Source organism: Vicugna pacos, chromosome 15 (genome assembly GCF_048564905.1).
Source record: "Vicugna pacos chromosome 15, VicPac4, whole genome shotgun sequence".
NCBI classification, from domain to species: domain Eukaryota; kingdom Metazoa; phylum Chordata; class Mammalia; order Artiodactyla; family Camelidae; genus Vicugna; species Vicugna pacos.
This window is the reverse complement of record NC_133001.1, coordinates 45453069-45477458: the sequence shown is the minus strand read 5'-3', so window position 1 is coordinate 45477458 and position 24390 is coordinate 45453069. Positions and strand designations below refer to the sequence as shown.

Genomic DNA, 24390 nt, shown 5'->3' with positions numbered 1-24390 from the left:
CGCCCAGCAGCCGAGTGACCCTTACATGCCTCAAAAACTGTAGTTTCTTCTTTTGTGATTTAACTTTTCTTGTTATTAAATATCACTAAAATATGACTTGTTCATTGGAAAAATATTTTAAAAGATAACACCTAAAATTATATAAATTACTTACAACTGTAATCCTGAGAAATAAGCATTTAAGGGTCCTTTTTTATGCTTCTTCCCTATGTGTATATGCAAGCGTGCGAGCACACACAGAGATGGGCTCACACTATACGTACTGCTCGGTGATGCACTATTTTGACTTCACGATATGTCACAGGTTCCTTTTTATGTCAGTAAATACAAATCTATAGCATTTCTAAAGGCTTTATATCATATGCTCGTAATAAGCTACAGAACTTACTTAACCAGTGCCTTAATAATGAACATTTAGTGTGTTTTTACTGTTTCACTCTTACAGATAATACTACAGCAAACATTTCTGTATGTATGCGTGCATAGTCATTTGATGATTTCCTTGGATTAAATTTGTGGACCTCTGCCCTACGATTTTGATTCAGGGCTGTCCAGCCTAGATTACGAAGACCAGGCAGTCAGGAGACTTGGGGGGACACAGCCTACCTCGTGAGGGCAGAAGTCTGGTGAAACGAATTAGCCAGCTGGGCTGGAATGAAGGTGGGGCCGGGGGGCATGAGGTGCAGGGCAGCTGAGACTGAGCTGGCCTGGCCTGGCCTGGCCTGGTGGCACTTGAGCACTTAGAAGCCCATGGGCAAAGCCACCTCTGCATACCTGCAAGGGCTGGTGCTGGGGGAGCTCACGGCTCAGGTGCCATGTTCTCAGCAATGCCACGCCCTGGTGCCCTCCGACCCAGAGCCTCATGGCCTATGCCTGAGGCCAGCCTGCAGCCTGAGGTCCAGCCTCCTCACACAGCAGGGGCCACAGCAGCAGACAGACAAGGTTCCTGCCATGTCTGGATTATCTGCTGGTCAGAGAGCTTTCTCTTTGGACTCAGAGACAGAAGGGTTGGAGATGCCCTCCACTCACAGAGCCCTCGCACAAACTGAAGGGATCCCGAGTTGCGGGCAGTCATGGTTGTCAGCAGGAAGTAGGAGGAGGCTCCAGGCTGGGCCTGAATCAGCCACTGGAATAGAAGAATCATCCCCATGCGTCCAGCCTGCTGCCTCCCAGCAGCCCAGTAGGGGTGGCCAGCACGGGCAGATAGGCTCCTGACCTTGAGTGTTGTGGGGCTGTTGGCACATTCCTAAGAGCGCCACTGACTTGACACTAGGTCATCCTTGACACTAGGAAGTGCTTTGCTTCTGTGGCTGTCGGGTCAGAGGAGGGGAGTTGGAAAACTAGACAGCTGAGCTTGGATTTGGTGACCGTGGCATTCTCCTGGTGGGGATAGACGTGGAGTTAAGTGTCTGAGAAAAGATTCTGGAGTTACTCTTCACAGAAGTCAGTTTTCTAAGAATACTCCTTCAAGTTTTAGACGTATGAGTGTGGCGGGGGTGCAGGGGATGGAGAGACCCAGGGCAGTGGGTTGATGGCCCTTCTTTTGGGGTCTTCTATTCCCTGCCTCTGACACAAGCTGGCTCATGGCTCTTACTCATCCCAAGCTTCGAGAAGCATGTATTTTAGGATAGGGAAGGACCTTGAGAGTGATGTCACCAGGCGTATCTGATGGGATACACCCCTTGTGCTCACCAGACCAGACTGGTCTTCCCACTGAACTCATGGTGGGCTTCCCTGCCACCTGGCCAGTTCCTGGAGGATGAGAATCACATCTGATTCTCTCTGTATTCCCTTCCACCTCCCCCACCTAGCACCTGCCAGGGCTTTCAATAAATACTCACTGCACACACAGCCATAGCACGTGGCCGGGTGCTGGGTTGTATGTTTCCCTCACGTGCAGGACTCCCACTGGTTCCCAAGAAGATAGGAAGTTTCCATGGCCCACTTTGGCCCCTGGTGACCAGTGGAAGAACTATCACTTTCCTGTGGAATGGGGCCAGGTCACAGGGCTCTGTGTATCCTGCTACAAAGCGGGGACTGCTCGGATGCAAAGAGGCAGGGCTGCTCTCTGCCTGTCAGTGGTGTGATGAGGATCCTCTACATGAGCAAGAGCATGGTACCAGAACAGCCAGCAGGACCGAAATCCGATGCCAGCACTGCAGTGTGTGACCCCCAACAAGGGGTGGGGGGTGCTGAGGGGAGGTACAGCTGAGGACCCGGTTAGTTGGGGAAGTGGAGGCTAAGCCAAGGATGGCGTTAACAGACACCTAGGCTCCGAGGTGACTCAGGGTGAATGCCGATCCCCATCGGTGCTGAGGAGCACCCCCATGTGGCATCCCAGCCTCCATCCTGGGACTGTCTCAGGGCTACCTGGCAGGCCCCTTACCCCTCTGTGTGCCCTGCATCCTGGGAGGACATCACAAATGTCTCCAACCTAATGGGAGCTGTTCCACTAGAGGACACTGTGTACCGTGCCCTGGACTTTCACACTCACAGGAGCTTCACCCAGTGAAGCCATCCCGCAGGTGCCCTCGCTGAGCACACTCACGTCCTCTGCTTCCTTCTCTCCCTCACTGCAGGCAGCCTTGTTCATTGGCGGGGGTGCGGGGAATAGAGAGACCCAGGGTAGTGGGTTGATGGCCCTTCTTTTGGGGTCTTCTATTCCCTGCCTCTGACGCAAGCTGGCTCATGGCTCTTACTCATCCCAACCTTCAAGAAGCATGTATTTTAGGATTGGGAAGGACCTTGAGAGTGATATCACCAGGCATATCTGATGGGATACACCCCTTGTGGGCTCCTCTTTCTTATCCATCCCCCTTTGGCTTCCACCCCAAGGATGGACCTGTGGGCTGACATTTCAGTGCTACTTTCTCCAACACATACAAGCTGCCACCCACTTGTCCTTAGTTCTTGCCTGTCCTGGCCACATCCTGGGGACCTTGGCAGCCCCTACCTCCTCCGGGCATCTGGGAGCTCAGACCCCCTAGGAGGCCATGTAACCCGTGGGCTCGGGCACAGGTCCTTCAGTGGAGCTTCAGCCAAACCCTCAGCCTGGCCCGGGTATCCTTAGTACCTCTCTGGTCCATTCCCCGCCCGGTCCCTGCAGCTGTTCCCCACCTTCTCCACTGTCCTAAAGTCGTCCAGCCGGCCCCGTCCACCTCGGGATCCACAAATGATCTCACTGCTTGTGTCCCATTGAGAAATGTCTCGTGGAGAACTGTGGGCAACATCTCTGTCTTTCTGGCCACCCCAACCCCTTTTCCTCCTTCTGCCTATAAATGAGGTTGTCTGTGCTCCCAGGTTTCCCTCAGCTTTCCTGTCTCTCATCGACCCCTTTCCTCTGTCTGCATCAGCTGTCCCTGGGGCTTGATTCTGGGGCAGCACCTCTGTCCTAAGGCCCCGACCACTTCTCCAGAGTCCTGAGAATCCGTTATCCACCTGTCTTGATCTCTTCTGAGACTCAGCCTGGCCAGACCTCTAGGGGTGCCTCACCGCTCGCCCCTCCCTCGACTGTGAACCTCCGTCTTCTTCGCCTTGAGTCTGTCATCTTCCCTCCTGGATCATGAGCTTCTGGAGGACAGGGACTGTTCTCTTACCTCCCCATCATGGGATCAGATGATCTTATTCAGTTCAGAGGACATAGGACTGCTGGACAGAGTGACCTCACAGGCCGTGTAGGTTGGACAGGACCCGAGACTGGGAGACTGGCCCCAATCCACCACCTTGTCCTAAATCCACCGCTAACTCCAGGCAAGCCCCAGACAGCTTTCAGAGCCTCTGTCTCCTGTGCTGTAGGTGGAGAATAATCCCCCACCATCCTAGCTCCCAAGAGGGACTTGGCAGCTTCAGCGGGAAAATGACACTGCCTGGGCGGCAGTGCTCAGCCTTCGGTGAACCCTGTGGGCACCTGGGGGCCTTTAACCAATGTAACACACCTGGGTTCTTCCCCCAGACCTTCTAACTTAGCTGTTCTCATGGGGATGGGTATCTGTGTATCCTAAAGCCTTAACCACTACTCTCAATCAAAGATATTACCAAACTCCTGGATTCTAAGCCCTGAGCAATGGAGGCGAAGGTTACGGAGATTTGGCAAAACAGAATTCCTGGATAATATGTAATTTATCTCCTCTTTAAGATGTTCTAAAAGCCTAACCCCTGGATCTAGCCACCTGAAAGCCAGGGAACTTGGCTATGGTCCAGTGGCAACCCTGTTCATCTCGCCCCAGCCTAAAAATGCTTTTACATCAACCATACTTGTTAGAAGATCTTTTTTTTTCCCTATTGATCACATGGAGATGCCCACATTTAGGATTTGGGGGCAGTTAATGTTCCTCCTGACCTGGTGACCCCGTCACTGGTACCCTTGGAGAAGTGCCTCTGATCTGAGCACATATTTTCCTCCCGGGCCACTGTCAGAGTGTCTCACGTTGGATCACGTTGTAACAGATCAGCTCCTTGTTTGTTTCTTCCAGGTCTAAACAGTGGCTCTCAACCCTGGCCGGATATTAAAATCACCCAGGGAAGTTCTTTAAATGCCGATATCCAGGCTACACATCAGATCTATTAGATCAAAATCTCTCCAGATGGGACGCAGGCATCAGTGTCTTTGTGACGCTCCCCAGGCAGTTCCAACAGGACACCAAGGTCAGAGGCACCGCCAAGCCTAGGGGTGTGACCCACCTCTAGCAGACGTGGGGACTTCCCAGGTGTGGCTTCCCCGAGGCAGCATGCCCTGTGCCACTTCCCACCCCTACACTTGTTTGTCTCTCTCCTGCTTTTGGTTTACATTGTCTTAAAGTATCCTTTTAAGTCACCTTCAGTCCTTTCTGAACTCAGTGAGGTGAAAACAAACAGAATAGAAAGCTTCCTGCTTTTCTCTGGCTGGGCCCTGGGCACAGCTTCCGCCCCGTCAGGCATCCAAAGAGAGAGGGTTGGAGCCCCCGCTTCCCCACCTAGAGGTGCCAGGTCGGCACCCTCGGTTCTGGTAATCTCCACACTGGGGAATTACAGCCAGTTCTGCCAAGAGCTCTCCAAGGCCCATGAGAGAGGCTGGGTCAGTTCACAGCATCTGTGTGCTGACATGGGACTGGGGCCAAGAGGGGGCTGACGGGGTGGCCCACCAGAGCATCACTGTGCCCTGGACGGCAGCTGTGCACCCTTGTCTGCCCTCCTCCGTCCGCACAATTCGGCCCCATGCTCAACAACGTGCTGAGATCGTTGGCCATAGGCAGGAGGTGCCCTGGGGGAAGATCCCCAATTTCTGGATGCTGAGTTGTGCGGGAAGAGCACACACACAGGGAGGCAGTTCCCCTTAGCAAATGGGGGTGGGGTGGGCACACACAGCAATTCACTCTTGCTGCAAAACCTCGTTTGGCACCTGGGCTAGAAATAGCTTATCTGCAAAACCTCAGAGTTTATTTTTGTGTCCAAGTTTGATTTTCCAAGTGACCTGTCTCCTTCCTTCCCTTGCACCTGCCCCGGAGGCCAGGGCTGCCGGGAACAGTTGTGAGTCTGTGCCCTACAGGAGGGCATCTGGCTCGGGGAGCATGGGAGCTGACACCCAGCCCAGGCTCTGCAAGCTTTTCTGTGCCCTGTGAGTGCTCAGAGGGAGGAGAGCCTCTTTCTAATTTGTGCAGAAATGCTGAATAGAGTGGTAGTGGCCCTGCCAGAGTCGTGCTCGGGGAGAGCATCACACACACTTTTGTCCAGTGACCGTTTAAGGACGCTCCTGAATATGTGGGCTCCTGTCTCTTACTGATGATCTCATATATTTGCAGGTCACTCAGAAGAACTTTTAAGCTTTTGTCTTCTAATCATAAATTCTCCCTTTCTCATGCAACATGACAGATAGAGTTAGAAGCACTAGGGCTGTAGGAGGAATACTCCCAGCACATAGTAAAACGAAATGGTATTCCCTAACACAGTCATTCATTCAAGCACTTGTTGGCAGCTACATTGTATATTGTTCTAGGTCTGAGATCCAGAGAGGTCTGACAAAAGCCAGTCCTCAAGGAGTTGGCAGTCCAGGAGGGAGACCAGCAAGCAAATACATTCTTATAATACATTGTAATAAATGCAACAATAGGAGATTACAGAATGTGCTCTGGATGAACTCATTCACTCAACAAATATTTCTTGAGCACCTGCTCTATGCCAGGCATTATTCCAGGCACTGGAGATACAGCAGTGATCATGAGACCAAATCCCTGAACCAGAGCTCACATGTGAGGCCATGAGAGCACTCAGCAACTCACTTAGTTTGGTCAAAACCACAGGCTTCCAAAAAGAGGAAACTTCAAGCTGGAAAGTAGCATGTGTGTATCTGTCTGTCTGTGTATGTGTGTGTGTGCAGGCAACAGGAACAACTTGTGCAAAAGCCTGAAGATATGCAAGGACAGGAGAGCTCAGACCATAACTGCTAAGGGAGACCTAAGCGTTGGGAGATGTGGCTGGAAAGGTAATTGGGTCTCAGCTGTGATGGGCATTGAGTGCAACGCTAAGCCTCCAGAACCCACCCTCTTGGATAATGGGAACAGAGCTGAGGGCTCACGGAGCACCGGTCTGAGACCACTCTCACAGCCAGGCTCCCCGTGCACTCCCTGAGCCCCAGAGACTCTAGCAGCCTCTTGCTCTGGGCAGCCGCTGCCCCAACCCCACTTCGTTAGAATGTCCAAGGTTAAGATCGTATGACTTACTTTACCTCCTCCTATGACCCAGTGCTTTTAGTTCTCAGAGTAAATACTTCCACATAATTTCATCTACTTGGTCAAGAAGGAGACCCTAGGAAGGAAACAGAGGGGGATTATTGCTGCCATTAATTATACCAAACAACACGCTGAGGTCCAGAGAGGGCCAGTGTCTTGCCTGAGGTCACACAGCCCATCAGAGCAGGTGGGAACTAGAGTCCTTGTTTCCTGATTCCCAATCCAGAGCCCCTCTGGCCTCCGTGTCAACTGCCACTCCTTCAGTTGATGCCTCAGAGCCCTGAGTGTCAGTCTGCACCTGCCTGTCTTCCGCAAACGTTAGTTGAGCGCCTACCGTGTGTCAAGCCCAGCACTGAGTGGCCATCCTCTGGGCTTCAATGTAGCACCACCCGCACCCAGGAGGGAAACTGGAAGAATCACATCTGGGTTGTCCTTCCTTCCACCCACCGTGACCCAAGAGGCCGACGGACCTCAGGCAGCCAGGCCCGGGCTGTCACCCACCTGTGCCAAGTTGAACAGAGAGACCTTTGCCACCGGGAGACCACGCCATTCACTCCTGCATCCTCTCATCCAGGCCACTCGGAGGCGCATTAATTACAGCTGCTGATACATGTTTTCACTCCTACTTGTAAGGGAGCTGGAAGCTAAAAGAATGGGGGAGACTTAAGCCTCGTTCAGGGGGCTGGAGCTTCCCCGTGTGAGACAGATGCAGCCTAGCAACCCTCTCGGGCCCTTCTTTTGATTTGTAGCAACTCATTTAGATAAAAGCATCTGGTTCGTGAGGTAGCAACAACACCACAAAATCATTAAAAGCATATTTCTGCTTTCACTAAGTAACCTAGTAACAGCGCAGCAGGTAGCAATTAACCCGGCCCCCTCCTCCAGGTACACAGGCAGGTGCTGAACGTGGGAAATGAAAGTCAGACTATGGAGAGGGCCTATCGTCCAGGGTCCCTTCTCAGATCAGCGCTGAGTCTCACAGATGTGCATGAGGCCGCCCCACCCGTCAGCCAGAGAGTCTCGCCCTCCCATTAGTGCGGACAGGAGGCACCCTCCCTCTCCAACCCAGAATAAACAGTGCAATGATTTATTTAGCACCAGTTCAAGGCTTTCTAAAACACACTCGGAGTGCTCTGCATCTTGAGCAGGTGAGCACAGAGCTGCACCGCTGGCTTTGTGAATCAGATAAAGTAAGTCTGACCCCGGACCAGGTAGCCAAACTCGCCTCCCGTGACCTCCACTCCAACACACGTGCACGTGCGTGCACACACACGCACACACACACATGCACACACACACGGCCTCCGCTCCCATCTAGACAGACCCGGTGCTCCTCACTGACCCTGCTCGTGTGCGTCACACCTCTGGGCATTTGTCCTACTAAGCCTGCCTCTCCTGTCCCTATGCATCTCCTGGCAAAGTGCTCCCAGGTCACCCACCCCTGGGAATTTTCTCTTCTCTGACTTCCTGATGCTGTTACTCTCCCCAGCACCCATCCGGTTCTTTTTTGGGTCAAGTGCAGTCCTTTCACTGTCCGCGGTGCTGAAGGCTCATCCCGGGCCCCTGTGAGCTCAGAGCTGAGCACATATTAACACTGTAAAGGAACTGATCATGGGAAGTCAACTCACATGGCCTCCAGTGTGGCTTCTGGTTCCCCAGGCCCTCTGTTTCCCTGCTGTCACTGAACACTCTCACCTGACACCTGGCTGTTTTCTTGTCTGCCTTGGGAGACAGCTAGGAGTCTGCTAAGGGCAAGGGCTGTGTCTCAGTCACTGGGTCCCTCCCCAAAGCCTGGCACAAAGAAGGCCCTGGAACACATGGGATGAGTAAGTGACCTGTGTGCCTCAGAAGCATCTCATTTAACCTGCCTCACCTGTGTGTGCTCAGGGCCCTGCCACACCCATCAGAGCAGCTCACAGCCGCCTACTGTAGGGCAGTGAGGGCAGTGCACTGGCCCAGCCCTTCTGAGGCCACCACCCCTGGGGACACCACGCACCCAGGCCAGAGCTCTCCTTTCTGCTCTTCCGAGCACTGTCCCCAGACCAGGAGGAAGACAGGCTCCCTGAATCCTGCTGGAAACCAGGCTCTCAATATTCTTACTTTAACATTTAAAACTGTTTTGGACAGGTGCGTCTCATGTTCAGAGGGGCCTCACAGCCTTCACTCATTTGTTCATCATTCATTCATTCATTCATCTGGGGAATGTTTACAGTGAGCCGCATAGTGTAGGTCAGGAGCACAGATGGTGGAACCAGCCCTGCCCTTTACCAGCCGGGTGACTTCCGGCACACTGTTGAATCTCTCATGCCTCAATTTCTTCACCTGCAAAATAAGGATTATAACTATACCTCCCTCACAAGGTGGTTACAGGATTTAGTTAACATAAGGCAGCACCGAGAGCAGTGCATGAAACATAGTCCAGTACAAGGGTGTGCTATTATTATCCTAAGGGCTAGGACCCCAGCCAAGACATGGACTTAAATCATGCTGTCCTCAGGACCAAATGCACCTCCAAGGAAGGTGTCGGTGTGCCCACCCCCTGCACCCCTCCTTCATGCCGGTCACCCGGTGGCCTCTGCTTGCTGAACACATCCAGTCAGCAGGGGACTTCGGCTCCCAGTGAGGCAGCCCTCCTCAACCCACAGGAATCCCAAACAGCCACTGGGCTGCAAACTGATTCTCTGCAGACAACGGCAGAAGGTCCAGGGGCCCCTCCTTACTTCTGGTGGGGAATCTCCCAGCACCCATCACAGCCCCGCACTTCCTCACCCCCGAAGAGGACTTGAACTCCTGCTCAGCCCACAGCTGCCCCAAACTGTGGATGAATGACCATCAGAGACTTTGGGGCTTGTACCACCCAGGGCTGCCACTGGCCGGCTTTGGGACCTGGAAGCATGTCCCTGCCTCCTCTTTGGATCTCAGTTTCTTTATCTGTGTCATGAGGGGAGTGGATTCATGATTGATCCCCAAGGGGCCAGCCAGGCTCTGTCCGGAGGAGTGACACTCTGGATGTGGCCACATGGGGGCTTCTGGGACAACACCCCAGTTAGCACTGTGGCTTCAGAAGGTATGTCAGCATGTCCTTGGGGCATCTGTCATTAACAATTATGAAGCCATTATCTGGTAAATAATTCATAACCCAAGAGATGGGATAAGCCGCCAATAAACAATAATCCGTTTAGAACGAGGCTTGGCGGGGGCAGTGCAGCAACGGGGATGCCACTCCATCCTCACCACTGGGGTCCTGCTAAGAGCCCGGCTCGGGCCTTGCCTCTCTGAAGCCCTCCCTCCCCACCCAAAGGCATCACCCACTCCCCTAGCCCAGCAGGATTTAGTCTCTGGAGTAACAGGGATAGGTATTGAGTGTTGACAGTGGGCCGGGGCTCTGCTAAAGGATTTCCGTGTGCTCTCTCCCCGAATTCTCCCACCAACCCTATGGACGGGGGCACTGTTATTGTCCACCTTTACAGAGAAGTAAACCAAGGTCCAGAGAGGCTGAATAACTTACCCCAGGTCAGTGTGACTTGGGAGCTCTGCCTCTGCCCCAGCGTGTCCCACACTCTCTTCTGCCATGAGTTTTAACCTCTCACTTGTCTGGCCTTGGCCTCCGTGTGACCTAGACTCAGAGCCCGGGAGGCCTGTGCTCCCCTTCTGTCTCCCTCACCCAGGGCAGGGCCCCGGAGGTGTCTCCTAGGGCCTGCAGACCACAGCCTCACCGGCCGGCTGGCTGGTTAGTGATGCCGTTAGGCTTCTTAGTGGTGTTTGGAGGCCAAACCAAGGCCCCTGGGGCGGGGAGTGGGAGGGGTGTCTTCAGGACACTGTCTGAACGCCCCGTCTTCTCAGGGTCCTGGCGCACTTCCCCGTATCAGGGAGGTGCTGCAGCCTTCTGGCCACGTTCCTGTGGAGACCTCTGTCCTGGGGAAGGAGTTCTGCGCCCAGATGGTGTGAACAGGACTGCGTGGGTTGGTTTGTGTTTAGTGTCTGGTTGGCTCTGCCAAGAGCTGCTCCTCTCCCGCCCACTCTGTCACCGTACCAGCTAGGGCAGCTGCTCGCCCTCTGTCTGCAGGACCATTTCAAAGACCTGCCCAGAGGCCCTCAGTCAGGGAGGGACCCCATGGAAGAGGAGGGGAGAGCTCTCTCACTGCTAAGAAGGTCCATTCTCGGCCCTCCCCTGGGTGGGGCGCATCAGCACCCACACGCCAGCCTCCCCAAGGCCTGCTGTCGGGAACGATCTCGGGCGCACTTCTCAGACCACAGAGCCACCCTGAGTTGGGAGCTGTGAGGAACAGGGTGGAGTTGCTGGATGCTTGGCCCTGTAATGGTCACATCTGGAACGTGGCACAGACCTTGCGGCCAGCCCCTGTGGTGGAGGAAGCCACAGCGGTTCCCCACGCGTGCTCATTTCTCAATAACTGTGGTAACCAGCCCCGGGGGAGGCCCCTTTTAGCCTTCTGACCTCTCCTACTCTGGAATGGGTGGTCAGGACTGGGAGACACCAAGGCCAGGAGAATGGGTCCCTTGCTGCTTTCTAGAACAGCTTGAAACAGACAGAAACTCCGCATCTCCTTTGAGAAGGATTTCCCGAAGGAGGCACCAGTCCTGCCCTGCTGGTCAGACCCCTGCACTGACACACATCCCCAGGCCCCTTCCTGAACAACCTTGTACCCAGAAATGCGGGATCCACCCCGGGGCATCGCCTGCCTTTGGCCAATGATCTCAGCACGTTGTTCAGCATGGGACCGAATTGTGCGGACGGAGGAGGGCAGACCAGGGTGCACAGCTGCCGTCCTGGGCACAGTGATGCTCTGGCAGGTCTTGGCCCCAGTCCCGTGTCAGCACACAGATGCTGTGAACTGACCCAGCCTCTCTCACGGGCCTTGGAGAGCTCTTGGCAGAACTGGCTGTAATTCCCCAGTGTGGAGATTACCAGAACCGAGGGTGCCGACCTGGCACCTGTGGGTGGGGAAGAGGGGCTCCAGCCCTCCCTCTTTGGATGCCTGACGGGGCGGGAGCTGTGCCCAGGGCCCAGCCAGAGAAAAGCAGGAAGCTTTCTATTCTGTTTGTTTTCACCTCACTGAGTTCAGAAAGGACTGAAGGTGACTTAAAAGGATACTTTAAGACAATGTAAACCAAAAGCAGGAGAGAGACAAACAAGTGTAGGGGTGGGAAGTGGCACAGGGCATGCTGCCTCGGGGAAGCCACACCTGGGAAGTCCCCATGTCTGCTAGAGGTGGGTCACAGATTTACCTCCAGGCTTGGCAGTGCCTTTTTTTTATTTTATTTTTTATTGAAGTGTAGTTGATTTACAATGTTAATTTCAGGTGTACAGTAAAGCGATTCAGTTATACATATGCATGCATAGATGTCTTTTCAGAACTTTCCATTATATGTTATTGTAAGAAATTGAACATGGTTCCCTGTGCTATACAGTAGGTCCTTGTGTACACATAGTAATGTGTATCTGTTAATCCCAAACTCCTGATTTATCCCTCCCTCGCCGTTTCCCCTTGGGTAACCATAGTTTGTTTTCTATGTCCCTGAGTCTGTTTTGGGTTTGTAAATACAATTTGTATTGGCAGTGCCTTTGACCTTGCCTCCTGTTGGATGGGGATGCCAGTGACTAATGTGAGACATCTACCTCTTGCTTATCCCAAAAGGAGAGGCACATCCCCTTGTTCCATGGGGCTGGTACTTTCTCCCGCTCCAGCAGCTTCAATCTGAGACCCCGCAGGAAGCTCTCTCTTCCAGGCTGGCTCTTCCAGCTCATCGGGATGAGACTTCCTGTGCCATTGAAGACAGACTGACAGAAAACAAAACTATCATTTAAGGAGGGGGCATTGTCAGCCCCAGCAGTCAAAGGAGTGAGAGAAATCGGCTTTTTTCACAAGGCAGAGAGCGTGGCATTTCCGTGGGCTGTGACAGCACGTACAACCTTCCGACAGCCCCTGAGGAACGCTGCTCTATTACGCGTGTGCTCACGTGTAATTTGTCCTCCTGCTCTCGGTGATGGGGTGCTTCGGGGCTGCTGAGCGATGTGCCGCAGAGGAGGAGCGGACACCTGCTGGGTCTGCTCTGGTCCTTCTCCCCCTGCTCCAGGGAGCCCCGGCGATGATCAGCCCTGACACGGGAACCTGCTCCCACAGATCTCCAGGGAAGGAAATTCCATCAGCTCCCAGAGTCCCCGTTCCGGTGGCTCCTACTGTAGGCTTTTCTTCTATCTGACCTAAATCTCCCTTGTTGAAATTTAAGCCCATTTTCCCTTGTTTTGTTTTGAGTGGAAGTGGAGAAGAGATGGTCCCCAGCAGCCTCCTAAAGCAGGGTGGGTCAGAAGTCCTTTGTACCTCCTGCCACGCAGGAGCATTCTCAGAAACCGGCTCTGTTGAATCCTCCTCTGAAGTCTCAGAACAGCTTGCACATTGAGGCAGGAGACCATTCTCCATCCCGGGGGAGCCCTGGTGGTGGCAGAGGCCCCCCCGCCCCATGCACAATGCTGAGGTAGCCCCTGAGGATGCTGAGTAAGCCGGGGGAGAAACCAGGAGAGATGGGCGTGTGAGTGGATCAGCCCCACACGGTGCAAAGGGCAAGGATGGAATCTGGCCAGGAGCTGGGGGAGCTTCCAGAAGGGAGTGACACCCACCCACCCACCTTGAATCCCAAGGGAGGGAGGGAGTCAGCCAGGACGAAAAGGACAGGCTTTCAGGCGGATACCAGAAGGATTCCCTTTCCTACAGGTCCCTGGTTTGGGTTTGAAAACATAGTTCACTTAGTTATAGTCCTCTTTACTCTGGAGCTTGAGCAGATTTTTTTCCAGCCTGCCTCAGCTGGTGGTGTATCAGGAGTTCCACGTCCTCACAGGGTCCTTCCCTTTTTAGTGAGCATACATGTTGGGGGAAGCCACCCTGGGCAAGGGCGTGAATCCAGACACGGATATTCGGGGGTGGGGAGGGGGGCTGTTGGCCTCTTGATCTCCTAGATCTCTAGGTTTCTGTCTCTTTTTTGTGCCTTTTTACTTCTGGGAACAAATAACCCCCACTTGTTTTAGCTAATTTGTAGGCTATTGAAGCCAGTTCCTGGAAGAGTTGGGTTCATAGTAAAAATAAATAAATAAAAATTTTAAATTTGATTGGAAAGCAGTAGACCACAGCTAAGTTCTGAGTTCAAAAAGCCATAGCACTGAGTGTCCCTGACAGCACTCAGGCAGGACGCAGTGCATGCAAGAGACGAATTTTTATTTTTCCTAGGCCAACAGAATTAAACCTTCCCAATCTGTCAGGTAAATGGAGAGAGACCGAATCCCTTTTTCCTAAGCAGTTATCTAACTACAATGTTGAGACGTAAACAAGATCATTTGACTTTTTTTTCCCCATTGCCGGGGCCGAAGCCCCCCTCCAAACTACTTGGCCTCAACACAACAGGACAGAAAAAAAAAAAGCTGCATTGATTGGATTTGAATAATGGAATTGCCATTAATATCTTCCATAGAAGATGATTGACTCTGACTTGGATTTATGGGAAGCTGGGGCTTGTAAAAGTAAACAGAGTGGGAGTCGTTCAATATTAATGCACCCACCCCTCCTCAGGGCTGGTTAAATGCATGGGCTCCTGGCCAGAGCCCCCCAGGCCAGTGGCCGGGTCATGGGGGCCTCTGGAGGATGCGGAGGGCAGCCTGCGCCCAGTCCGGTTCTCAGCTGTGCCAGTCTAGGGAGCCAGGCGGCACCCTACCCTTCTTTCCTTCACAGTAGGTTCTAATGTGAAAATCCCTTTTTTGTCAAGAGGCTGTGGGTGAGACCAGCAGCACTCACCTCTGCTGTGTAGAAGCCCACTGCTCCTAACAGGACCAAGGACCCCGATGACCCAGAAAGTCGCTCCCTCTCCCTGCACCCACTAAGAGCCCCCACCCTCTGTGGGCGAGCTCCCAGCCCCTCTGCAGGTGGCATGGCTTGTGAGCCACGGCAGCCTCTGGCTCTGCTGCTCTTGAGCCCAGAGCCCCGATGGACAGACCTTCAGCAGAGGGCGTGTGGGCTCAGGCTTTCAGAAGGAGTTTCTCCAGGGACTCTACTCCTGCCCAGGAAGATGTGGTGAGGCCCAGGTCCTCCAGGGCCGTAAGTGGCTGAGGGCTCTTCCCAGAAGAGCTGATGTTTGAGGGGTTGGGGGATGTCAGTCACATCAGGGTGCTGGTAGCTCCCACTCATGCCAGCATTCCACCCGGCCGGGCCATCAGCTCCACTCCTGGTCCTCTCGCTCAGGTAGCTGCCTCTGTGATCCCCACCAAGCGGTTTGAAAGCCTTATCACCGTCTTCCAGCCCTCTCAGTGCTACTGATCTCCTGTCCCTCCGCTATAAACCAGCAACCCCCAGACCTGTCCCCAGGGTCTGTACATGTCCCCCTGCCCTCCGCAGGATGGCCCTCGGGAGCCACAGGACCTCACAGGCTTCATCTTCTTTCCTCCAGCCCACTGCTCTTCCCGTGCTCCCCACCTCTGGGAATGGCCACACCGCCCACCCAGGCCCCAAGTCGGAAGTGTGGGCGTGCCCCGAGGCCTCTCCTCTGTCACCCGGCACCCCCACATCCCAGGCTCTCAGCTCTGTCTCCTACCCTCTCCCCACCCATCCTTCCTCTCTGTCCCCACTGCTCTTGACTTGGCTCTGCAGCTCCTCACCACTTCTAACCTGCACGACCACCGTGGTCTCCTGCCACAGTCTTCTCCCTCCCTCCCTCCTTGTCCCCTTCTAGTTCCTGCACAGTGGCCTCCAGAGTGACCTCTCCAGGGCGCCAACCACACTGCCAGTCTCCCCAGCCCCTGTAGGATGAGATCCAGACATCTGCCCACGTTCCCTGTGCTGGCAGCATCTGTGATTACACTCTGGTACTCTGTCCCATGCTGGCTTTTCCATGCTGCTTCCTCCACTTGGAATGCCATTCCCATCACCCTCTCTGGACTTGCCCACCTGGGTTTCCTCCCAAGGCAGGATCAGCCATTCTCTTTCTTTATTTTCACATAACATGCTGTTCATACCTTGAGTGCAGGGAAGGAAATGAACCTTTGAAGGCCTTCTGTATCAGACATGTTTGGGGCTGCCTGCTTTGCCCAGGCTGTCTTCTGGAAGCATCTGTGCTCACCCACAAACTCTGCTGCTGATAATGACCCCACCCCTCCAGCCTCGGTTTAACTGGACCAGGGGCAGATTCCTGACTTCAAGGGTGCCCTTCCACTGGCTGGCCAGCAATGTGGGACTGATTGCTCCTGACTTTAAAAAGTTAACTAGACCAATAGGATGTTTGTCCAGAGAACCAAAGAGAGTTCCATTTGGGGCTGGGCACCTTAGCCGAATGGTAATACAGATGTGAGACAGGAGTTCTGTACATGACGAGGTCCAGTCTCAAAGGCATTGACTTCGTGGGGGAAGGAAAGGGGAGATGATGGCCCAGGAGAAGCAGGACCTTGAGCAAGAGACAGAGCTCACTGTGGCTGGTCCCTGAAGCTCTTCCTGTTTCTGCTGGATCCCCCTGAAACCCCACCATAGTCTCCCAAGAGTCCTCCCATTCACATGAGCTGGTGTGGGTGGGTGGGTTCTCTGGGGTCCTAGAATGGCTTCTTTTGAGTACATTGCAGTAATCCTGCCACGTAGGAATTATTGCCATTTTCGCAGATGAGTCCATTGAGGCTCAAACATATTAGGTAACGTGCTCAAGGTCACAGAGTGAGGAAGCAACAGAGCTGAGATGTGAGCCAGTCTTTCTCACGTACAGCAGTGCCCCTTCCTCCGCACGGGCCACCTCCTTGCAGTGTGTTCACGGTCCCCTTGTCTCCCACTCAGGGCTCTCAGCTGCTCAGAGACAAGAGCAGTGTCTCATGCGCCATGCTGCCGCAGTGCCCACCACGGGCTCGAGGACCATCCAGGCGTCAAGTGTCTGACGGATATAGTTTAATTTCCATGCAGCCCAGTAGAAAAAGCACTGGACTCTGAGCCCAAAAGCCAGAATTCAGGCTGTGCCTCTCTCCATGGTGGCTGTGCCATCTTGGGCAGGGCACGTTCATCCCTTGGTTGCCCTGCGACAATGGACATACTGGAAGGTGTCCCAGCAGACCTCGTGTTATTGTATTGTGCTCTGCTGCGCTTCACAGATACAGCATTTTTTACAAATCGAAGGTTTTTGGCAATCCTGTGTCGAACAAGTCTATCAGCACCATTTTTCCAACCCCATTTGCTCACTTCATGTCTCTGTGTCACATATGGGTCATTCTCTCCAAGTTTCAACCTTTATCATTATCATTCTATCTGTCATGGTGATCTGTCATCAGTGATCTTTGACGTGCCTGTTGCAAAAAGATTACGACTCACTGGAGGCTCAGATGATGGTTAGCATTTTTTAACCATAAAGGATTCTGCAACTCAGGTCTGCACCTTGCTGTTTTAGACGTAATGCTATTGCACATTTAACAGACTACAGTATAGCATAAACATAATTTTATACTCACTGGGAAACCAAAAAAAACCTGTGTGACTCACTTTATTGAGATATTTACTTTATGGTGGTGGTCTGGAACCAAACCCAAAATATCTCCAAGGTATTCCTGCAATGGGCAGTGGGAAGAGATGACTTCTGAGGTCCTGTCCTGCTCTAAACTCCCTCTGTGTCATCACATCTGCCCTGCCTACCTCGCAGGAATGACGTAAGGTGGAACAGTGCACACTCCTGGCCAGCTGAGTGTTTGCTCCAACCTGTTCTTGCAAATAGTGCTGCCCTTTCCATTCAGTTCCCTGGAGGCCCCCTCGCCTTTTCTTTCATTGCTTGCTGTTTGAGAGGGATTTGTGCGAGCCACGATTTTCATGCACCCCCAATAGCAGCTTTATCTAATGAGGATGAGATGCTTACACATATTTTCATTCTTTAAAAAAAACATCGGCTATTAATTTGTCAGAATTATTCATATTTTACTGATGATATTTTCCATGTATCTAATCAGGGAGCTCATGAATAGAAATGAAACTATTTAAATACAGAGATGGTGTACATTGTGAGATCTTGTTTTCTCAAGCTGTTTCATAATGCAGTGAATACATTTATTTCTTCTAAAAACAGGTTTTGCAGCCATCAAAAAAAAAGTTTTTTTAAATCTTTGACTAAATATGACTCTATTCATATTTGTATGAATAGATATGCTAAATCGGTGTGCTTGGCATCTGCGCGTGTGTGTTTGCACGCGCGTGTGTGTCCGAGACGTGTGCTCATTAGAAGCGTGTTTCCTGGTTTTCTCCGTAGGGACAGGAGACTGTTTTCAGTGAGAAAAATGGAAAAACACATTTGGACCAAATCTTTAGGATGGATGGATGGCAAAGTGAAAGTACAAATTGAAATGGGGCTGAATAATATTCGAGATAAGTATTTGTACAATGTAGACTTTTAAACTGCTCAAAATTCCAGCCGCACTTACCTACGCTGAAAGAGGCTTAGAATCATTAAACAAAGCCAGATATTAAATATACTACTGCTATCTCTCGAAACATTAGCAAGTAATGTAAAACACATGGCATCTACTCAATGGAAAATCTGAGAATACAAATTATAATAGTTGTCTTATAAGACCTCTGGGAAGCTTGAACTAAATTGCTTAATTCCATTAATAACAAACTATTACTCTAGCTATTAAAGTAACATGAGGTAATAGAGATCATGTCGGGAGATTGCACCGAGGTTCTTTCTTCACCTAGCACAAATGTATTCAGGGGCATTGATAGATTTTAATTGACTATGGCAACTGAATAACAACAAAGGAAATTGAATGTCTTTTGAAAAGCTCCACATTTTGTAGAAGAAAATAGCAACACCAAAGTGAGGGTTTGGGGTTGCCGGGAGAGGCGGGAAGGACGTTGGGGAGCATCCATACCGGCAGCTCCTCCAGAGCTGCTTTCCTGCGATCATAGCAAGAAGTTTCTCGGGACCAGGCACACCACCGACCCAAGCGTCTTCCGCAGCTCCGTGCCGTCCACATTGAAGCAAAACCAACCCACGCTGCTGTAAAGACATGTGCTTTGTCATGGGGCACACTTCCAAGATTTAGGACTGGAGGGACTGAAGGCTGGAAATGTTGTGAGTGACCCCTCACCATGACTCTGAAGCTGAGGACCTCTAAAGCCTCCCTCAGCTTCCATCGAGTCCAGGATGGATTCTGGTGACCCATCACCTACTTTTCTCTTCTGCTTTTTGGTCCTCTGTCCTCTGCTCATGGTCCTTCTGTCTTCTGTCCACACCCCATTGCCACCAGGGTGTCTGTCCTGCAGTTCATACGGCCTTGCTTTGTATGAAGTTACTTTGTGTACTAGTCATCTCAGGCTGTCATCACAAAATACCACAGACTGAGTGACTTCAACAACAGAAGCTGTTTCTCACAGTTCCAGAGGCTGGATGTCCAAGATCAGAGTGTCAGCAGGGTCAGGTTCTGGTGAGGTTCTCTTCCTGGCTTACAGACAGCCACCTCCTTGCTGTGTCCTCACTTGGCAGAGAGAGAAAGAGAGAAGAGGGAAGAGAGAGGGAGAGAATTCAAGCTTTCTCTGGTGTCTCCTTGTATAAGGACACTAAACCTATTGGATCAGGGCCCCACACTTATGACCTCATTTAACCTTAATTCCATCAAGCCCCTGTTTCCACATACAGTCACAGTGGGAGTTAGGACTTCAACATGTGAATTTGGGAGGGACACAATTCAGTCCGCAGCAGTTTTGAAGTCCTCATTTCATCTTGTTGGGCTGGCCTCTCCTTCTCTGCTTACCCCTAGCCCCAAGTGTCTGGGGTTTTAGTTGCTGCCTCAATTCTCTTTGAAGGAAAACTCACTGTACCAAGATGTGAGGAGTTGCTGGATGCATCCCTGTAGTGGCATTCTAGGAGGCGGCAGGGAGGTCACAGGGTGCCCCCCCAGTCACCCCCCCACCACGCTTCTTTTTAATTGAAGTATAGTTGATATAAAGTAATATTACATAAGTTACAGGTATACAATGTAGTGAGACAATTTTAAAGGTTATACTCCATTTATAGTTATTATAAAATATTAGCTATATCCCCCGTATATACAGTATATCCTTGTAGCTTATTGTATACCTAACAGTTTGTTTAACCCCTTACCTCTATATTGCCCCTCCCCACACCCCTTTACCATGCTCATCAGTGAGCTGTGTCCAGATCATTGCACCACTTGGCCTGGGGTACACAATAATATTGCTCCACAGGTGTTTGAAGCTGTGTCTTCTGATGTCTGGGCTTCCTCCCGGTTTCCATGTGTTTCCTGAGCATCATCCCACTTCAGCCTGTGGGATGCTCATAATCTTCTTAGTGGCAGTGAGTATAATGGTCAACTCTGCTGCACCCACTGGGACCAGGGACATTCTCTCTCCTGCTGCCCATTGGTCCCTGCTTCTCTCCCGGACATCACAGAGGAGCTCTGGAGGGCTGTCCTGCACCATGGTATCCCCTCTGTGCTCACACCCCTTGCAAGGCGACTGGCCCTCCTCAAGTGCTGTCAGAGCTAGGCTCTGGGTGTGGCGCCCAGGAACGGGCTCTGATCCTGGCTGTGGGCGCCTGCCTCTTTGGCGCTGGGAGAATCTAATCCTGCCGCAACTGCAGCACATGCATGTGTTTGAAAACCTCCTTGGCAGGCAGGACCTCCTAATTTTTTCCACTTCTTGTGATTAGCGTTGCAGACTAATCCTAGCACCAGACTCAACACCAGCTGTTCTTCCCCCACTGCTTGTTTTTACTAATAAACCAAATCCTGGAGCCGCTGCCACATCGGCTGGCCCCGCTTCTCCCTCAGCCCGAGCTGCGGCCAGCCACCTGTGGCATGACCTCAGGTGAGTTACCTTCCCACCTGGCCACCTGTGTCCTTCGCACAGCCTGGGCAGCACTGCCAGGTCTCAGAGGGCAAGTGAGGGCCACGCTCGGTTGTAGAGAGACCTGAGACTTTCCTGCTAAGACAGTTTGATAGCAGAAGTTCCCAGAGCCAGGCTGATCTATCTTAGAGATTTCAGTTTGCATCCAGAGACATTAGACATCCCTGGATACCACTCACAATTTTTGATATGAGAATACATATTCAAAATAATACATACAACATTTAGATAAGTTTTATAACCTGACAGTAAAATGAACACACATGCTCCCACCTCTGAATTTAAGGACAAGGATAGTGCCAGACTGTTTTCTTGTTCAGTTCTTCCCATACTCCTTAAATTTGGAAAGGGATCTGGAAGGAGAGCACTGGCCAAGGCTCCTCTCCCCTCCCCGCCACCATCTTGTCATCCAGAGGACGAGGATTCCCCCAGGGGACCCCCAGTTTGCGACAGCAGTACCTCCACCCTTCAGCGGGGACCTGGCCGGGAAGCAAGGACTCGGTGGCGTTCAGGCCAGCAGGAGTGGCCAGAGCTGTCCCATGGAGTCCAGGGAGGGAGATGAGGCAGGCGCTCGCTCTGCTTTGCCGATTTCTCTGGCATCTCCCCTTCTTCCAATGACTTCCGTCCATGGCGGGGCCACTGCAAGGGGCAAGTTATTTACAGCATGTGGACCTGGGAGCTCAGACTGCAGCACCCACAGCACCCACACGTCGATTTACATCTCTATGAGAGTTTCTCCCCTACCTGGAGGGCCCTGAAAACAAATCAGAGAGCGTGGCTTATGGGACATCTGCCCTCCGCACACTCCAGCGTCAGGAAGAACTGTGATTCTCAGATACTCCTGTCGAAAGCCCATGAAATCAGCTCTGTAAACTAGGAAACATAAGTCACAGTTCTGTTTGCTCTGCCACTGTCTAAGAATCACGAGGTTCTCATAGGGCCGGAAACAAAGCGAAACAAAACCATGAGCCCTTTTAGGATGACTTAATGTCCAGTCATAGCCACCTCTACGCAGCCGTGCTGTTTATCTTGGTATGAAGTTTCTGACTCCCTCCGGTCCTCACATGTTTGGGGCGGGTTGGGTGTTTTTCTTGACAACTGAAATTTACTTGAAAACAGGATTAAAGTAAATCACTCTCTTTTCCTCCCTGACAGTCTCTCCATGGTTTTGCCTCTCTGGCAAATGCTGTCCCTTTTTGTCTCTCTCCTTCCTCTTTTCTCTCCCTGACTCCTTCCGACGGTTTCCTGGGGGAGAGCCATGCTCAGCACCTCAGGCAGTGTATGTACACATGCTCCCCATCTCCTACCCGCCCCCCCTCAAAACATTTTAGTTACAAGGCCTGTGTGAGGGACAGTGCTGCAATGACTCAGCCAGGATGGGCAGACACATAGACCAGAACTCACGTCTGCCTGGAGACATGGGGCCAGGCTGGAAGGTCTACAGGGATCTCAGAGGAGAGCAGACAGCTGGAGGGGTCAAGGAAGGTTTGGTAGCCCTGAGCATCTTCCACTGGAGCCTAAAACAACACAGCCTTGAGGTCTGTGGAGAAGAGGGAATGCCAGCTGGGTAGAGAGAGGAGGCTGGTGCATATGTGCCTGCAACCCGAGCTGGAGTGAGGGCCAGGGGCCGTTTCCTCAGCCCTGGAGTCCAGGGACCCCGGCCACGTGGATGCCTTTGTAAACAAGAAGGCTGTATACATGAGCACTGAGCAGAGGCTGTCCAGGGGGACAAAGGTGGGTCTAAGGACTGTGGGAATGGCTGACTTAGGATTTCAGGCCAGAGTCCTGGGGTTATACACACTGGCCATGAGAGCAAGATCCGATGAGCTCTCAAATGCCTGTGCTGTGCATGATAGTTTTTCGTTTGTTTGTTTTAATGTGAAAGTCATCACCTGGAAAGCGGGCAAGGACTCCTCTGACAATCAGGGAGTCTGGGATTTGGGCAGCAGTAGGTCTGCTTTCTCTCATATCCCTATGTAGAGTCCATTCTTCCATCTTGACCTTGGCCTCAATGCCAGGTGGGCCGGGGCAGCAGTGCCAGTGAGGTGCCTGGAGATCCAGGTGGATGTGACAGATCAGAGCTGATGCCCAGCCAGGCGGGAGACTGCCCGTGGGCCTCCATGTGCTCTGCACAGCACGGAGCTCTAGGCCTCTGGGTGGAGAGAAGCCCCTCTGGGTGGGGTCAGGAAGGGCTGGGGGGAAGGAGAGCGAGCAGACTAGAAGAACTTGATCCTGCTGCAGCCATCACCCAACCACGTTCACTGCTTTCTGGGCACCTCCGTTAGGAAATCCAGAAAGGTCAGGGACTCCCTGGTACAGTACTGCCTACCTCTCAAAACTTTCTGCAGCCTGGGAGACATTCTGTCCTATGCTGTCTAGCGCTGTTGAATATGGTCCATGTGACTGGGTGACTGCATTTTTTTAATCTATTCAAGTAAAATTAGTTTTAATTGACATAACCACCTTGGCTAGTAGACACAGTATTGGCAACACGACCCTGGAAGACAGCCTGGGTGAGGCTGCCCCGTGCATCCCAAGACTCCAGAAGATCTTTGATTTTGTCCCTTGCTGTGCCTCAAAGTGTCAGAGCAAACGAAGCTCTCAGAGAGAAATCACCCTGAAAATCCGTCTGGGCTGAACGCTTTCAGAGGTCCCTGCGACCGAGGCTTCCTCTCGTAGTTAAATTTTGTTAGGCACAGGAGAAGATCCTCCAGGTTTTCCTAAAGCCCTTTCTTCTTTCTGCATAAAGTTTCCTCTGTCTAAGGAAATGGTTTTGCAGGCTTTATTATTTTGGGATTTTTAGCATATTCACTGAAGTGGTACCTGGGTTCCCACTTACCATCGATTTCTGGCTGCTGGGCCTTGCCTCTCACTCAGAATGGTGGGATCCAGTTAGAGTTGCCCCCATCTCTTCCTTCTTTAGGGGGGCGATTGGAGAGAAAATCAAGGGGCTGGCTGCCACCACTTACAGAAAATGGGCAGATGGGAGCAATTTGATAAACATTCCACAGAAAATGCCTGCCTTCTTTGGGTGTCAGTCAGAAATGTCTAGATAGATATTTATCTTCTTGTTCCAGAACTGTCAGCCCAAGCAGCGGCTGGATTTTCAGTAGTTTGGTGAAGCGCCCTGGCTCTGGGGTGACTGATGGAGGCATCCAGAATCTCTGCCTGATTTCAGCAATCTCACTTCCCAGAGCTGGACAAGGATACTAAGGAGCAAAGGGGACAGCTGGAGCAAGTCAGAGCCGGGGGCACGGTGACAGCCCCTGGTCCATCCCTACTCTGCCTGGAGGAAGTAAATCTGGGGGAAGAGGGGTCGAATGGACTAGGACTTGGAGATGTAGGGTCTCCCAGACCCCCTGGTGTGGCCTCAGGGAATAACGGAGGGGCGAGGGGAATAGTTCAGGCATCATATTGTGTTTGTGACACATCTTTTCTCCTTGACTGCTTAGGATTCTAAAATCTTACTCTTTGAGTCTCATTTGCTAGAAACAGAGCTGACCACTGGCTGAGAAGGGCGGGAACAGATGACTGCTTTTCCTAGGGTGGAAGGCTTTGCAGTTAATTTACATGTGTTTGCGTTGGGTTTAGCATTATAAGAGTAATTCATTTATATGGAACTCTCCTTTAACCCACAAAAATGTATTGATGCCAACTGTCCCCCAGCAAGGAAACAGTGAATGAGATCATCTCTGCCCTAAGAGAGAGAGTCTTTCCAGCATGGTCTGGGAGGGAGAAAGATTTTCAGACAGTGGCGGGAAGGACGCAGGGTGGTGTAGCCATGCCAGACACTGGTGTGC

General features: G+C 52.0%; 1 protein-coding gene across 8 annotated transcripts in view; it reads left to right on the top strand.

Annotated features, from left to right (window-relative positions):
• The window catches only part of KLHL29 (kelch like family member 29), a 295708-nt gene that overhangs the window by 81290 nt on the left and 190028 nt on the right, over window positions 1–24390 (top strand). The window lies entirely within an intron of this gene.